At 37.8% G+C, this 18,219-nt stretch overlaps 1 protein-coding gene across 1 annotated transcript in view; it reads left to right on the top strand.

Annotated features, from left to right (window-relative positions):
• Positions 1–18,219, top strand: part of CHST9 (carbohydrate sulfotransferase 9) — a 73,199-nt gene that overhangs the window by 34,024 nt on the left and 20,956 nt on the right. The gene's annotated exons all lie outside the window — the stretch shown is intronic.

The raw sequence follows: 18,219 nt of genomic DNA, 5'->3' as shown, positions 1-18,219 counted from the left end.
TTGACAGATTCCYACCAAGTGTTGAAATAATGATTTCATTTTTTTTTCTGAACTTGTTTTCACCTTCATAATATTAATAGGCAATAGCTAATAATGCCCTTATAAATCACTAAATGCATAACATGTGGAGAAGTAAATAATAGCTTTATTGCAAGAGATCTAAAAAATGCCTRTGTGAATCTATCAATGATAAAATAATCAACAGAATACTGACTTTTTTCACTTAAATCAGTGCCTCTTGTGTTTTAATGAAAGGCTGTCACTGTACATAAATATGTACTACTGCAATTGTTGTGTGATGAAATGATGGGAAATTTTTACCAGAAAGGATTTTTTTTTTTAAATTGATATACAGCATACTGTGAAAATACTGTTGATTTCACATCAGTTGCAGCACATACAAAATAAGGTTATTTAAAGTTTCCTCTACTGGTGAAATTTTATATTTCAACCAGTTAAAAAATTATTGTTATTTTTATGTGTTTATATAGAGTATGTTGTCTATGCAGTGGAAATTAAACCAAGGACATGAAAGGAAATGAGAAATGATATTAGGAATATTTTATCCTGAAATAAAGAAGTGAAATTATTTCATGGAACTTGATGAAAGCAGGCTTTAATTTCTTAAGCATTTTGTGGAAATACCAAATTGGTCAGACCAAATTTTGCTCTCCACTTCTTGTGGCAGTTGTTATACATTTGCCTAAATAATAAATATGTATCCTATATGAAAGTATAAGCAATTAATATTACTGTATTGAAGATATGGGAAATATGGTAAATGCATTTTCTTTAATAAGGAAATGTTTCAGATTCTTCCTGCTTCTTGTAATTAAGCCTATATAATATATAGYTAAGTACTGCTATATATGTCTCTAAGTGCTGCTTCCACTGCTGCTTGCCTTTTTAAATCTAAATTCTAACCTAAAATAAAAATAAGACTGTTTTCTTTCATATCTTTTTGCTCGAGCTGGATCTGACTTAACGCAAATGATGCTGAAATYAATCAGATGTGAAAATATAGCTTGTTTGTGTATAGTTTGGATTAGAAAAAAAAAGGAAGAAAATACAATTAGAAGAGTAAAAGATGTGCATTGCATATAAATTGTGCATGACTACAATGCTGTAAGGAGACAAAGCTAATTAGTTTGAAAGACTGGCAGACAGTAAGAACTGTTTTGTATTCTCAGTATATCTGTACCATAAACTTTTACAATTTCAGTTTTGAAACAAATGATTTGTGTAGTGATAATTTACATTGGCAACATTTGAAGTTGTTCGATGACTTTGTAATGCAAAGAACTTGGTGTCTAATCCAGTAAATTAGCATGAAGGTTTTGCTTTATTTTTTCACAGATACTAGCCTAACTATCCTGCACTGATAGACCAACAGTAGAGCAGACCTGATGATCTACGACATCCAACTGTATCYCCCTTCCTTCAGGAGGGGTTAACTGTTGTCTTATAAATTTGACACTACAGTATATTGTCTATGATGCTGTTCAGCAGATGAATTTCTAATTTTCTGAAGAAACTGAAGCATACATTAATACATAAGCTCTTTCCTTACCTTTCTAARGTTAGAAGTGGCTTCTGAATGATAGGTTATTTGAGCTGAGCTGGAGCTCTGCCCAACAACAGCAACCAGTGTAGCAGTCAGTGTCAAATGCCTGTTTTATTGAAAGTCTTTCAGAAGAAATCTTCCCAGTTGAGTGCTTACCAAAAGAAAATGGCTCTGCTCAGCGGAACAGTAATCCTACTTCTAACACTAAAATTACATGAGCAAATACAGTAATTTTTCATGGTAGCACAGAGCCTTACCCTGTGGAAACTCCTACATCTTAACCAGTTAGGCAGTGATACAGTCACTAACAATCCCATGCAGGTACATTTAACACTTCTTATAAAACCAATGCAGTAGTCTTCAAATGTTTAGTGATGCCATAGCATCTGCCACATAGTGCCTCTAGCCATGCTCTATTATTAACGCTTAAAAATAATATTGCAAAATTGTTTATCAGGAAGCTATGAGATGTACAGATTTACTGTAATTCATTCCAAGCTGTGAAATGAGGATATAGTATAAATCATGTAGTAAAATGGGAATAATCAGATAAGATTAGACTCTTGATACATACAAGCACGAAGCTAAAAGATTAAGTGTGATRCTGAAAGATTATTTGAGGGCAATACTAAATACTGTTTTATACATTCATATATACGATGAATATCTGCTTCAGCAATGGAAATGAGTTTAAAATTATAAAGATGAACTAATGCTTTAGATTATAGTTAAGCTTCTGTTGCAATCATTTTAGCTTTTTTTTTTTCTTTTTTTTTTTTTTGGATTTCCTTTGAAATGCCCATTGGTCAAGGAAAATTGTAGAACAAAAAGAAATAGGCGTGATGCTGTGGCCCTCTTTCTCAGTTTTTGTACCTTCTCATGTCAGCATTTTTCCTCGTGAGTGACATTAACTGTCCCCAGCTCAACAGCCTTTCCTCTGCCTGCAGTTTTGCCGTGTTTGCCTTGTGTGGCTCTAGCCCATAGACATTCTCACCATTCACTATCACAGCCTAGCAGCTTTCTCAGAGCTGAAAAGCTGAGCCTAGGATCCCAGGCTGCTGGAGCCCAAGGAGAAGGCAATATGGCTCTTCTGGTAGAAAAACATTTTTTCAGGCCTCAGTTCTCCTGCTGCTAGAATATAAGCAAAAGGATAGCCCTAGAGCAAGGCAGGGATCTTCCTGACAGGGTATTCTTCTTTGGAAAGAAATGCTTATTCAGTGCAACTGACACGATGTGTGGGGAAGAATGTTTCAAATGAATTTTCTAAATACATTTCTTTGGTGAAACATGTTGACATTATTGTTTTGACATCTTTTGAATCAAAGGATCCTTTTTTCATTATTCTGAATTTATGTTACAGCMCACAGCCTAAGAATAAGGACAGGATGTTTTGAAATTATTTGAAAGTTTTAAGTAGTATAAAGTGAGTTTTTATTCTAAAATTACTGTAATTTTCGACTTTTCTTCCTGAGTTGAAGCATAAAAGTTTGCAAAACCCCAAATGTTTTCCTGGAATAAAAAAGTGCTTCCTACTTCATTCTCAAGGCAATCCATAAATAGGAAGAGTGCTGATAGAAAAACACTATAAAAATAGACTAAGGCATGAAAAGTGGACTGCAACAGATCGAAAAAAAAATGAATTTTTTGCTACCTTAAAATGAAAGAACAAAGATAAGACACATATGCAAACTCCAGAGCTAGGAGGTTCAGAAAGAGATGGCAATTGCTACTTCTTTGACGGAAAAGAGGAAAAGCCAGCCACAGCAATGATCTTTTATGTTGCACCTTCCTCCCAGATCATTTCTGTCCACAGTCTTGGATTGTTTATTTTTTGGTTTGTTTCTTTTGGTTTTTTTAATGGTTTTAAGTTTGTGTTCTCTTTTTGAAATTTATGGTAAGTTGTACTTTTATGGTTAATTATTATAAGGAGGAAGAAATAAGGTGTAGGGAAAATTGGGTGATCATGAGCTTACTCTTGGTACAGAGACTAAAAATTGGGAAGATGAAAATGGGCAAAAGGGAGATTCTGGATTCAAGTCATGCCCTGTATTTCCTGTCCTGATCTCCAAACTGTCTGAAGGAAGTCTACATTGACTTAAGATCTGAGACTAGACTGTGCTGAAGATCATGCCCACATAGAAAACTTTAACATTTCATATCCTTTTTTTTTTTTTTTTTTTTTTTTAAAGGTATCCTGCATTACTTTTTCCAAATAAAACAGAATGGAAGGCTATTCTACGGGACTTCCAAAGTCAGTTAATTACATTTTTGGTCTCCTAAGTTGAAAAGATATCAGTGGAATATGTAGTCATTTTATTTCTTTCAGAAATATTATGAACCTAGTTGCAATCTGGACAAATTTGGAAACTGATCTTTAAAGCCATTATCACATTTTGCAATCCATATGTACTGCAAGCTACCTATCATGTAGGTAAGAATGAGTTGCTTTTATGGTAGCAGATTTCATATACCTTATTTAAAACAAAGCTAATGGAATTTTGATCATAGTTTAATGGAAATGTGCTCTGTGACTCCCATGGACCCTTCCACCAGTGTCCAGAGAGACAGGAAGGTTCCAGGGAATGCAGACCTTCAATCTCTCCAGTTGTCTTTGGACTGAATATTCCCTTTTCTTTTTGAGAAGGAAAGAAAAGTTTATATTACATTATGGCAAAGCAACAGCTATACTCTCGGTTTATAACATACTGTTCTCTATTTGTCCCTGATAGCTGGAATGCAGAATAGTTTATGAATGTATTTTAAGGTAATGGAACTAGATTTCTTTAATTTTAAAAATGTGTTTCTGGAACACCAGGTGTTATATTGGATCCCCCTGCTCATGGCTGAACCCTGACATCATGCTGATATCCTAAAATACTTACAAAATATTTCATCCAATGCACCAGGCTAATAAAAAAAAGCAATTTTCTGTTTTTTTTTCCCTCATCAAATTGACACTCTTTTTTTCTACATCCAAATATAACTTTTTTTTTAGTTAAATTATGCGCAATTSCAGCAAAACATTATTCAGAGTTTGTCATGCATAGTAATTTCATGATTACTAGCTAGGATGTCTTCACATTTATGTATTTGCAAGTTGATTAAATAGCTAGTTACTTACTTAAGCAACAAAATTTATATAAAATTGCATCATTCTGAGGGGAGGAAAGGTGTCTGCTTCTTTCTAAAGAATTTGTGTTGCTGTATGAAATATATGAATCTGGTAATATTATGTTGAACCAGCACAACCAGCAGCATTTTTTCTCCAGCGCAGCTTTTCCTTCCTGGAAACTGAGATCCTCCTGGCCTCAGCAGTTGGAATGTAGTTGAGTTGGGCAATGTCACTACTCAGAGGTGTCTCTACATTATAGTAGGTATAGGTTGGAACAGGTGAAAGAAGCATAATATGGAGAAGATGCAGCTGTGGTGTTCCCTTTCCTTCTTGCACTATGGTGACTCAAGCATGAGATGGCTCCTCTTTCACACCTCTGTATGGGAAGGTCTCTCTCTGCTGGTGCTGCAAGTGGGAGTGTCCAAAAAATAGAGCAGTCTCCTAGCAGTTATTAAATRTACTCTTCCATGAAAATGTCAGCTTAGTTTTCCTTAACTTGAAAATCTGAAAGTGAAAACCCAGTTTCTGCAAATGTCACCTTTTGCTGGCCTAGCAGTGGTCACAGTTCAGGYTTAAGAATTTCTTACTCCTCCTATCTACCACACATTCACTTACTTAGAAAACCACAAAATGACCCTRCTTTCAACGGATGTAGGTAGTCACTGCTGTTTAAATTGAGAAAATACATTACAAATAACAACCTGAAATTTGAGAGGATTTGCCTTACTGTGCTGAGTGATTTTGTTGTATGGTATTACATATGTATGTATGCTTATCTGCAACAGTACGTGAGACTTCCACCTTCTCCTCTAAAGCAAATAGTTTCTAAACATTCAGAATTAATAATTTCTCTGGGTAGAATGACTATGCTTTCCACTGTCGATACAGCTCAGCATCAATATTCTGTATGTTTTTGCATTTGTGTGTAGTTTACTGTTGCTGATCAGATTTCTCAAAGTGTTACATCTCCCCTTGCTGGTGTATTACAGCAATGGCACTCRGCTGTTTATCCCGCATGCATTGAATCCAGGAGGATGACTTTTTGGAGACAAACAACATAATTAAGAATAAATGGGGGTTTTTTTGTGTCGCATGACCATTTATTAAGTGAATAGGTTGAGATTCAATTTCAGCCTTTTTGCAGGTGTGAACCTTAGTACTGTGTAGACTTGTCAGCATATTTTRTCATACTTAGAGCTATTTAAATAATAGTATGGTAACTGTTTTAACTGTCTTGTGTTATAGAATACTTTATTCTTTTGTATGTAAAACCAAATAAGGGTCAATAATAATGATTTATTTCCTTGGATTAAAAAAAAAAAAGAAGAAGAACTTTTTTTTAACATGATAACTGTTTTTCCTGTCTATATTTACTTCCTGCACCTCAAGTATTTCTGACTTCACTTTTAAGCAAAATCATTTCCTTGYGATGCAGATAGAGAATTTTGTGTAGCTGTTTTGCCTCACTGTAGCAAAACATCAAAATATAAATTTGCAAAGATAGGATGATTTAGAAGATAGACCAGATTTTTAGTGAAATTAGGATCTTTACATGGAAGTTTATTTTTTTTAATTTGGATTTTTTTTTTATTTACCTTGGGAAAAGGTGATAGAAGCAATACAGAACTGTGTTTTAAGAATTCGTCATTTGCAGCACAGAATGATGGTCTGCCCCTTCATCTGTTGTTTTTCTGGACTGTCTTTCATGTGATTTTATGTAAGCAGGACATAATTTGGTTGCTTGTTTGCCCTACAATAATAGGTCGTACGGGGTCAGACAGAAAATCTGCTGAGCACAATTATCTGGTCTCCAGCAGATATCCCAGAACAGATTGAGGGGGAAAAAGGCAAGAATAAAGCAAGAGCTGGTTGTCCCTTCCCTCAGCTCTCTCTGTTTCACTTAAGTAATGCTTGAATGAAATGAGGTTTCAAAACTAATTTCCAAAAAATAATTGTATCCTTTGTTTTTTGGAGACTAAAATACAGAGGAAAGTTAATGTTATTTCCTCAAATAGCTCTGAAATGTATCAGGGTGTTAGGAAAGGTGCAAGATGTGAGATGAGGTTTATAGGTCTTGTAACACAGGGACTAATCTCACATATGTGCATTGAATTTCACAGAGGATTTCCTATATTTGAGTGTGATCTTTCTTTTMAAATGGTGAATCTGTGCCTTATGATAGTAATATAAAGCCCCAGCAGGTCACTAAAGCAGGTCAAGAATAAAAAAATTAATTTTGCCGGTGCTTATTTCTGTGAACAAAACCAATCAAATGAAATGCAGACTAAGGATCCAGGTCAGAACTTGTGGCACATGCACTTACAACTTGTGATTATTGACCCTGAGGTCTACAGTGTAGATCTCAGCAGCATGATTTGTCTCCTTTCATATAGGGCGATGCCTAGATAAGGTGTTTATCTGTGTCATGGCCATGGAGTGCTTAGCAGGGAATTCTTGTGGGGCAGAACTGGTTAACCTGACCTTTGAGGCAAGTGCTGAGATTTCCATCCTGCAGGGAGGTTCATCAGGAGCACATCCCAGGGGGTTCAGCAGAAGCAGGGCTTCACCCAGCCACCCTCTCCCCAGGAGGGCATCCTGTGGAAGACACTGCTGCTCTTCTGCTCTTTGCCCGGAGCAATGGATTTTCCTCTGCAAGGACCACATCCAGAACTTATATGAGGGAGAAAGGGGAGTCTGTTCAATACCCTAACTTAAGGGCCAACTCTGTTAAGTAGCTGAATTTTCAAGGTGTATGTTTAAAATTTAAGTTGAGACTTTTAAATTGTTTTTATGCTTTGGTTACTATTGCATATTTGAAAACTTATTTGAGAGCTGTATCTTAAAGGCTTCTGTTCATGTGGGCTTCGTTGCCTCTTTTCTTTTTTCTTCTGTTTTAACTTTTTTTTTTTTAATTAACCCCCCCGAGGCTAAATACAGCTAGTTGAGGCACTATGGGATTGTAATCCAGAAACACAGAACTAATTTCCTTGTTTTACTTTTAAATTAGTTTTTTTTCTGTTAACTAAAATTGAAATGTTTCAATTATGAATAATGTCGGGAAGAACTAGTACACTTCAATGGGTTTAATGAATTGCGTGTGTTCTTGCTGCTTTCTGAATATGTGCATGGTGGTGGAGTTTCTGAGACCTGTCACTTAATATATACTGAAATACATGGTTTATTTATGATGTATTAATTTTAACTATCCTAGCTTTTTTGTTTTATGAGCAGAGTTTCTGTAGAGCCCTAAAATCATTTTAATATGTTCAGGAGAAATTTCCATAGACACTGAATTCCATGGGAGTGGAAAAAGTAACATGTTTCTTGTCTGCATTTATTAGCCATAAGAATGTACTGAATTTTTCTATAATGATGGAAAAAATACTAAATGGCGGTTTATTCTTTTTTTCTGGGTAACTAGTTAGTTGGCATTTACAGTTCTTGATACTAAATATCAAGTCTAAATATATTGGACATACATTGAATATGAACCACATAAAGGAGCCAGCCACATAAGTACAATGCTAAAACTTGAGAATAGGTTCTAACAGTAAAACTGTACCTTTTTAGAAAGTAATTTAAAAGGTCACATTACAATTCAGAGCATYTTAGGAGTGATCTCTATTGATTTTAAGGAAAATTTCCTTCAGAGAGTTGAACTTACTTCAATGCATTTTTATGTTGTCTCAAGTAGAACAATTTGTCACTTTTGCAATGTCCTCTTTGTTTGATGAACTGTTCTTTTTTTAAAGGAGGAAGTTGATTTTTGAAAAGTTCTATTTTTAGATTTCATTTGAAATGTTCCAGAAGAGTATGGGAGTACGTGTGACTCAAACTCCAGCCTTACGGTAACTTGTGAGCACTCAGAAGTGCTTTTCTAGCTAATATCATTGATTATAATAGTACAAAGACAATGAAGCAAGCAAAATTAATGTAGTGTGGTGATTGCTTCATTAGAAAAACAAGAAAATATAATTTATGATTATTAAGTGTGGAAACTCTCTCCGTTTTCTCAGAAGTGGCCTCTTCAAATTTCTTAAGAAACTTGAAAGTAGAAAAGACTATATAAAATAKCTGATAATGATCTTTGCAAAATTAACCCAGAACTATTTTAAAAACTGAGACAAAGATGACATTTTGCGATTCTGCAAATTAAAAAAAAATCACTTGAGAAAATGACATAATCATTTGTGGAAGAGCAATGAATAGTTTTGAAGCAGATCTGATAGTCTGAGAGAGGAGAAAGAGAAAATTTGTGTTTTACAGAATTTTCTTTCGTATTTTAAGAGTAATTTATGAATCTTCAGCCATGATTCATCTAGTTTCACAACTTAAAAATGTTTGAGGGCAAAGAAAAAAAAATCATATTTGGGGGTTTGGAGAATTTTTGTTTTCTGAGAGCCCCTTTGTAAGGCAAACCTCCCAGGGGAGGTGTTTTCCCTTTACATCTTTGGAGAGAAGAACTGACCAGAGGAAGCTTCACATGTGCCTTTCAGACACCATAGGTCTAACACATGGGTGGGAATTTAGTGGGAGAAATGATTGATCTGAGGTGGGCTTGGGTGGGAGGGAGGATTTATAGTGAGAGGCAGGACTTGTGGAGAATTKATTTGCTTCTCTACTTTTTCTGCATCACCACCATGGGGCAGCTCTTAGAAGCAACTGAAATGCATCAGTTAATTGGGTACTGTGTAATTTTAAGAGCTCACTGAGGAGCTGACCCTGCATCTGTCCCAAGTTATATTTACATTGACTTTCATGCTACCTATGCAGGAAAGGGCTGATGGAAGCATTTGGAGGCATGTTTCAAATAAAAATGCTGGTTTTGGACTAGCATTTACATTTTTATGGAGATAAAGGTTGGTTGGCTCAGTTGCCTTGTCTAAAAAATTGTTTGWAATGATGAGAACCAAAGTAAAAGACAACATTTAAATTGTGGATTTTTTTGTTTGTTTCTTTTTTGTTTTTCTGGAAAATGCAGCAAACTATGGCATGGAAGTGGCTGTGAGAGTTTAGAGTTGGGCTGTGTCACTAGGGGGCACTTAGGCACACGAAACCTGCAGTCTTTTTCCTCTTGGGTTTTGAGTGTCTGTGAACACTCTCAGAAATATCTTTCAAAAATATCTGGTGTTTGTTTGTTTATTTGTTTTTTAATTGATTCAAGAGTATGAACACATGGACAGGAAGATGTGCAAGCACAGAAGGGTTTCAGGGCAGTGATCTGCAGTGCAGCTTTTCCTCTGGGAGAGTGGGAAGGCAAAGCAGAGGCTACAGCGTGCAGAATTTAGTGCAGAATATGCTCAGGCTACAGAGAGACCTTGAGGCTTCTTGATTAGTGCTAATTTAATTAATAAAATCTGAAGCAGCACAAATGATGATAGTTAGCAGTGGGGAAAAATAATCACACACACATTTACTTTTCCTRTGAATACCGAAGTGCTGCCACTGTAATTTCATGCCTTCACAAAATCCATTATTAGAWATAAATGAAAACACAGTGGACATTTACACAAACCAGCCATGAGATGCCAACTGGACTACTCTTCTAGAAAATGATATAAAAATGCTTGCTTTATGTTACCTAGATTCACTCTACTTCATCTGTTTGGCTGGGCTTTACTAGAAGAACCTCTCAAGATGCTTAAGCTATGGGTTGCTTAAGATACACAGGCAAATTAGTCAGAAACAGACATATTGGCAACTCCCAATCTGGTAGTAAAGCTCTGTTTTTGCCTAGAAATAATGTTTTTTTACTCACCAGTGGCACGGCTGTGAGAATTTGCTCTAGGATCCCTTTTCTCCATATCCCTTTGAGGTCCAGGCTCTCCCAGGGAGCTGGGAGTCGAGCCAAGGGCTGACCCAAGCGGGTGGGTTTTGCTGTGCTGCTTGGGGCTGTCACTGCCAGTCACAGCGTGTGAAGAAGGTGCCCAGGGACTGTGTCTGCTGGGGCAGCTCAGTGTTGAGGCACGCACGCTGCAAGGATTCATTTTCAAGTATTTTAAACAGCCCAGCATGCACTTATGTCCATGAACTCCTGTGTCATAGCCCAGCTGCTTGGCAGCGTCGTCCTGAGCTCACACTCACGCTTGCTACAAAAAGCCCAGAGCTGTTTGTTTTTATGTTAGCTGCTATAGGCAGTCGGGCCAGCTAGTTATTAAATTAATCCCAAATTAAGTCTTTCTTCAGGTGGAAACGTGAGGAGAGGATGGAGCTGGGCTGACTATTGCATGTGCCAGAACCTGCAGCCACCTCATTGCCTGCTCATGCACAATCCCTGAAGCCAAATTTACTGCCGTGTGGCTCTTGTCCTTTCATAAGTGGACGTGGCACACAGGGACAGCATAAAATCCAAAGGTTAAAGCATGTCTGTACTCTTTTCTGGGAAAAGAATGGAAAAAAATAGGTTTCAGGTAGATTCTCTATAGCTGAGGAATTCCAAACAGTTCTCTTAGGCAAAATTTAGAGTTCAAAATGCAAGTCAGACATGGTAATTATAGGTTATAGTAATTCAGGCTGCCTCGGAGGTCAAGACTATTAYGCCAGCATTTTTCTGGATGATTATTTATGGCACTGGCTATGTGCTGGGGTGTGCAGCAAGGTGTTTGTATATTTTTCCATGGTGGTAACTTTCTCCTTTATGGTATAGTCTGATCTGTGCAGGGATCAAGGCCTTGCCTGCACTATGTGCTGAGTGCTCAGATGGCCCATATACGTGTTTGAGTGCACATATTGCCAGGCTGGGATTTATGAGCTGGAATTCTTTTCTCTCTCTCTGGCACAATGAACTTCACCATAGGGTTCATTCCCCCATGTTTCTTGTAAAGCTAAGGTGAACATCTGAGTTTACATTCCTGATGACTGTTTATTTTTAAGGGAAGTTTAGAATTGAGTTTTATAAAAACTTAAAATTATGCAAGAAAAAACACATTTCATAATGGCATTCCCTTGCATAGCTTGGAATCTAGCAGAGGTAAATATTGCTGACTCTCCTAATTGGTAAAATAGATTAGAAATTGGTCATAAGCTGAAAGCTTTTGGACACCTTAGCTGAACGGCTGGCCTGGCAAAACTATAAAAATTAAAAAGTGAAGTATTCTGTGTTTTTGCGTCTTAGGCATTTTAAGCGAGTCAGGTAGAGGGCACTAAGTGCTAACATTCAGCATGTCTGATCCATTGTACTGATGCAGGGCAAATCGCTTTGCTGATCTTCAGCAGTGATTATGGGTAACCTTATTTTAAATGGAAATAGACTGGGAGCTCCCACTGAACATTAAGATAATTTAGCAATAAGAGATATGATATTTTAAACTGCTTAGAGATGCCCCTTCCATTTAGTACTTAAGAATTAACCTGAAAAGACTACAAATGTTGGTTTGGGGGTTCTCCATGCATGTGAAGTTTTAAGCTGACAGCTGCTTTTGCCCCCAAACAGCTAAAATATTTAGCAATTTTTTGAGGATTTTATTTTTGACTTTTAAAGCTAAGTGTAGTGATAGCCTTTTTTTTTTTCCCTTGAAAATGAATCCCTGAAAGGAGGCAATCCATAGAAGTACTATATGGACAAACCTTAATTAAATATAATTATGTTTAACTCATGCAGTGTAATTAGAAACAATGTTTAAGAGTTTATTATAATGTCCATTCAATTATTTGTTTTTTTTTTTTTTAATGAATGCCCACTTTATGAACAAAAATCCAGCATGGTAATGTTCTTAACACGGCTCACTTGTTTTTTTCTAGAGACATTGTCCAGTTCCAGGGGAGCAAAACCAGAAACCCAGGGCATTGGCAGGTGATACAGAATTCTTGTAATAGCTCCTAAACCCTTATCATTCCTAGTCTGCATCCTAGAAGGAAAATGGTGTGGTGTTCTCATGTGCTTTAGGATGCTGCAGTTAATTTGTTATTCTTAGTATGATTCCGAGAAACTTTGAGAAGTCAGTCAAGTCCTTGTGTTCACTAAGCATTGAACTCTCAGCCTAATATTTTCAATATTCAGTAAATCTTTTTATTATTTTTTTCCRTTTCTTTGGAAACTGGTCTAAATACTACTGAGCTCCTTATGCTCTGAAGAGTATGTATCAGTTTGATGGGAGAAATCAATGGAGTCCTGTCTGCAGCTACACGGAGGAGCTAAGACATCTGCTCCCAAATCAGACAGATGTGATTTTATGTCCTCTCCGCAATGGAGGGATTGAAGTCCAGGTCTCCCATACATACTACTACACTAAACTGTAGGATCAAAAAAAGAGCATTGCTGAGAGGCCATCCTTGGAGAGACCACCCAAAGAGCTTGCTCAATGTAAGCACAAGTTGACGATGAATGTTTAGCTTCTGACACCTGCAGGGTTGTTTCACTGTTCAGTGCTGTCCATATTTAGGAGTTCTTGGCTTGACTAGAAGAAGATCTTTATGTCTGCAAAGAGTCTTACTGGTAGAAAGCAGCGCTGTGAACACTTTGCCTGTCCAGGTGTCAATAGCTGAGAATAATTTAAATCGTTATCTGACTTATCAGTGCTGTTAAAAGCAGTATGAGATAAAGAGCACAATTTCACTTCTCTCTTGACTGCCTATTATCAGTTCGACAGGACATTAAGCTGTGATGGATATATCTACTGAGGATGTCCAGACTGTAAAAAAAAAATTAAAATTGGGGTCTCTTTTTAGTGTTTCATGTTGTGCCAGTTAACGCAAACAAGCAGCCGTACTGGATCAGGCCAAAGCTCCATCTTGCTCACTATCCTTACAGTAAAGCGAAAATTCCCATTACTTTCCCAACCATTTATGATCCAGTGAATTCTTGCACCAGAGTTAGTTTCTGTTTGCTTATTAATCCCCAAAGGATTTCCCTTTATTAGTTTCTTCAGTTGTCCCCTGAATCCATGTAAAGTTTTTGCAACCGTAACATGCCCTGCCAGCATTTCCTTTCCCGGCCACGTGGAGAGCTGCTTCCTTTTGAACCTGCCATCTGCCTGCTTCATTTGATGCCCCCTGGCCTTGCATTAGAAGAGGCAGTGAACAGTCAATTCTGATTCACCCTTTCCATGTCACTTATGATTTTCCGGCCTCTATCATACCTCCTCTGGATTGTCGCTTTTCCAGGTTTCTTAGCTGTTGCTCATGTGCAAGCATGAGAGGATCAAAATTGCACACAGCAGCAGTTGTGCATGTCATACTCAGGATGCAGTTGTGCATATATAAAGGTTCTTCTGGTTCTTTTGTTGTATTCAGTTTGCTTTCTGCAACTGTTGTGAGCACTAATATTTATATAGCACTGTTACCTCCCCAAGGTCTCACTCCTGAGTAGTAATTCAAAATCCACAATTCTGAGTTTAAATAAAAAAAGTTTTTCCCTCTTTTGCAGCAGTTTGCATGAATTAAATCTTGCATGTTGTGTTATCACCTACACAGTCTTGTAAAATTCTGTAGCCTTTTTCATTCCTACCCTAAGAGTAACTTGAAACAATTCACAAGCATTGTTGTCTCCCCATTCAGTCCCTTTCTCAGTGGTGTTAAAAATGTGTTGAACTGTGTGGGTCCTCTCTTGTTGCCTGTAGGGCTGTCCTGGTGACTTTCCTCCACAGTGAAAATAGACTGTTAATTCTTATGTTCCATTCCCTGTTAACTATTTTCTTTTTTAAAATCCAGGCAAAAAAAAAAAATGTGTCCCTCTAATTTTCTGCCTGCTGAGGTTTCCTTAGGGAGTCTTTGGTGAGGGACCTTAGCAAATTACCTTTTAGAAATCCAGGTAGACTCTGATTCAAAATTATTGTTCACCTGAACCATTCAGTCATTCGTGAGCTGGGTTCATGCTGATCTGCTTGTGTGCTTCTCCAGCTGGGACATTCTCCGTGACTGCCCCACCACATGCCCCTCTTTCCTGTGTGGTGGCAGAGCACTTGCATGGGCAGATCAGAGCTGGAATTGGTGAAAATTCCTTGCTGCTGTGGAGCAAGACAAGAGTTTTTGGCTGAATCGGATTTATGATGATACCTTGACCACATGATGCAGATGCTGGCACAAGGGAGTAAGAGCACTTTGCTATGTCTGGGGCAAGGGAAGGGTCCTCCTTTTCTGCCAGGCATCGAGAAGCTTAAGTCAGCTGTGAAACCCAGCTCTTCTGTGATCGATATGGCTACTTTCTACTTCTCCAGTGGCTACCACGTTTAACTTAACGTTGGTGCTATGTGGCAGTAGAGGAGCTTACATTTTTCCTTTATTTCTGTTGTCCTGGGAGCTAGTAATCTATAATCAAGAATGAGAAAAAATATTGTTGAAAGTAAGTACAACACTGAAATGTTTGTATGAATAGAAGAAATATGAAAGAGATGTTTGCAGTATTGCTACTTCAATGTCTAACTGTGCATCCAGCTAACCATCTATTAAAAATATACTGTCCATCGCTTTCACTGCTGCTTTCACTATCCACCAGCAACATTAACATGTAAAATTGCTGTTTTGGAAGGTGTGTTTCTCATATATTTGTAATATCTGGACCTCACTGTTATATTCTGAGCCATTCAAAGTAGACAGATCACTTCAATTTTAGCAAGAGGTCAATATTTTTTGTGTGCCCAAAATTTCTGGGGACAAGGGAAGAAGGAAGGCAAGAAGGATGCTCAATGGTCGCATTTTATTTTTTTATATTCCTAAAAATGTAGGAAGTTCAATCCTGTCAAATCATTGTTCTTCTCATTGCTTGAGTAATAGCAATGCGTGGCTTTTATCTCAAGTAATTTCTAATTTGAAGATTTTTTCCCCATTTCCTTTCTGTTTCATATTCTGTTCATATTCTTTAATTAGACTTTTAGATACAGAATCATATCTCATTATAAATAAATAGCAACAATGAGCTAAGTAGAAATATGCCTTTTTCCCCTTAATCTGTGGGACAGTGTGAAGACCTTGCCCCTGCAGTTAACAGTACGCCAATAACATGTTAAATTCTGTTGATAATCAGATGCAATATTGACTGTGTTTCACTGTCAGAAGCAAAGAGAACTCTCTGCTCCTGAGTGCTCAATTCAGGAGAAATTAGTAATTTACATGTCAATAGTGGCACCAAATTATGAATATGTCACTTAGTACTTGCTGCAGCTTGGACAGTGATTCATGTGCTGATTCATGTCAGGCATGCATGATTGCTTTTTTAATGGAGTGAAGAAGACTACATTCTTCAGTGGAAAAGAATAAGCATGGCATGATTTTCCAGTAACAAAGAAAATATTTTAATTTAGTCCCTTAGTGCTAAGGACTCCTTTGAGATTCCTTTTTTTTACCCTTGTAGATGTCTCATTAATCTTGTCCCTTGTTTAGGATATCATCATCCCTGCAAGTACTAATATGTATCCAGGATCTGCAAATGAGGACTGGATGGACATGTGTTTGAAATCAGTGTGCCTGTTGTGAGTGTAGTTCTGATTTTGGTTGTAATAGTCTCTCTTTCCCCTTGAGTCTGGCAAGTTTACATCTGTGGTGACAAACAGGAAGGTTACTGTGCTCATTTTTCAGAGACTGAGTTGTAAGCAGTAGCTGTGCGTTGTGTGATCACGTTCTTCTCGTAGGTCTCCATAAACCAACACCTGCACATTTTATGGATGCAAATTGTACCTAAGCACCAGCTGTGGGGTATATATATGGTCCTTTGCAAACAGCAGTATTGCGCTTTGTGGGCAGAAAATGCTTGTGTGTGCAAAACCTGCAGGTGTGGTTTTAAAGCCCGTTTGACAATTCGCCTTGTGTGCATGGAAGAAGGTGTGCCATGCTGGGAACGTCTGCTTAGTCTCTGCCTGGGTGATCGAATTGATAGTGTGCATCATTTATGGTTTTGCCATTGGGGTGCTCTCCAGTTTCTGGGTGCTTGTTACTGCTTTGCTGCTGCTATTTTCAGTCTCCATTTAACGGCTAACRGAGACAGTTAGCCATGTTTGCAGTGACACGTGTGAGCTTGGTTCTCATAATGTTCTCTGCAGCTGAACGCGCGGCGTCACCCCTGCCGCTTTCCGCATYGGAGCGTTGCCAGCCCCCGGGCTGGCACTGCACGGATGGTGCTCGGAGGGAGGCACCACAGGAATTTCTAAAGTAAGCAAAAGACTCCTGTAAATTTTTTCCAAGTAATGTAGTCATGAATAACAAACATTAAAATTGTGTATACTCTACTAATTCATACTCATGTATTGGAAATTGTGTGGTTATGCTAAAAATGTTGCCAAACTATTCAAATCCAATAGAGACCAATACAATCTCTCGCAGTGGTTGAGCTTCCTACCTTCCTCCTCCCCTCTCACTTTGAGTGTCGCAAGGCAGTATAGCACAAACCTCAACTCCCGTGCGTCTTGGGTTCATATTATATTCTTATCCATGGATGACCTTTCACAAATGACTTCGAATAACAGCAGCTGAATTCAAGCACAAGAGTTGGTAGCAAAAGGTCATACTCTAGTTATACAAAACGTAGATAAATTTGTACTCCCTGCAGCAACTGATTGCTGTAGCTTTTTGTTTTGTATCTGACCAATCTTAATTCAAAAGCATGCACTAGGAAAGGTTATGTTCTAGCTTTATTTTTCTCTGCCTTTCTCCTAGTTATCTTTCACTTAAAATTGCCCTGTTTAGAGGTTTGGGGTTTTTTGTTTATTTGTTTTAGTATTACAGCTGTTAATTTTCGATTTTAAAGGGATGCTTACTGCTACCTTTCCTTTTCTGCTTGTTCTTTACCTGCAGGATGGTCTTGCATATAACCTTCCCTGGAAGTGTGACCAGCATTTTTTCAGTGAGCAAGAGCCARGTTCTCATTGGAGAACATTTTATTTCCAAAAGAAATAATTTCAGTTAAGTTATTTGAGGCCACTGTGCTACGAGCATGCCTTAGAGTGGTGCTTCTAGACCTTAAACAAAAGAACATGGCAGAAACAAGTATGGTCTGTTTATACAGCCATAACTCAAAATGAGTAGTAAATTGAAAKAGTATTTGTGCTCATCACCACTGGTCACTTCCTGCCCTTATGTTTTATAGACAATTCATCTCTTTTATTTCTGAAATACAGAAACTGTAGACTAAGGCTTCCCATGGAGACTCAGCTGTGGTACTCTACTTTGTAACTAATACCAACAAATMGTATTTTTCTGTCCATATTTGGACTTGCTACTTGCACATCTTGCACACCGCTGCTTCTGATTCAGACCAGAGGAGCTTTGCTGCTCTTTATGGTAGAGCTGTCCTTGCAGATGAGTTAAAGTAAGGCTCCACAGGCATAACCCTCTAGAGGCTTGTGTGATGCTTACCCTGGGCTCTGTTGCTTCTTTGGCCATTTCCAGGTCATTCAAATTAAGTTTCTATGGGTTTCAGAGCCAGGCATAACACCATCCTTCTGCCAGTGACAAACTGACAGCAAACTCTCTTAGGAGTATGCCAGAATGAAGCCCATGGTTTCATGTGGCTTGCCTCAACAGAGTTAATRTGACTGCAAACTTCAACTGCAGTCACATTCCTCCCTTGGGTGGGGGCAGCCATATGTTCTTAATGTGGATGGAAACCAAGCAA

This window comes from Nothoprocta perdicaria, unplaced genomic scaffold (genome assembly GCF_003342845.1).
Source record: "Nothoprocta perdicaria isolate Ctin4 unplaced genomic scaffold, notPer1 scaffold_284, whole genome shotgun sequence".
Lineage (NCBI taxonomy): Eukaryota > Metazoa > Chordata > Aves > Tinamiformes > Tinamidae > Nothoprocta > Nothoprocta perdicaria.
The sequence above is the reverse complement of the archived record's forward strand: the minus strand, read 5'-3'. Positions and strand labels throughout refer to the sequence as shown.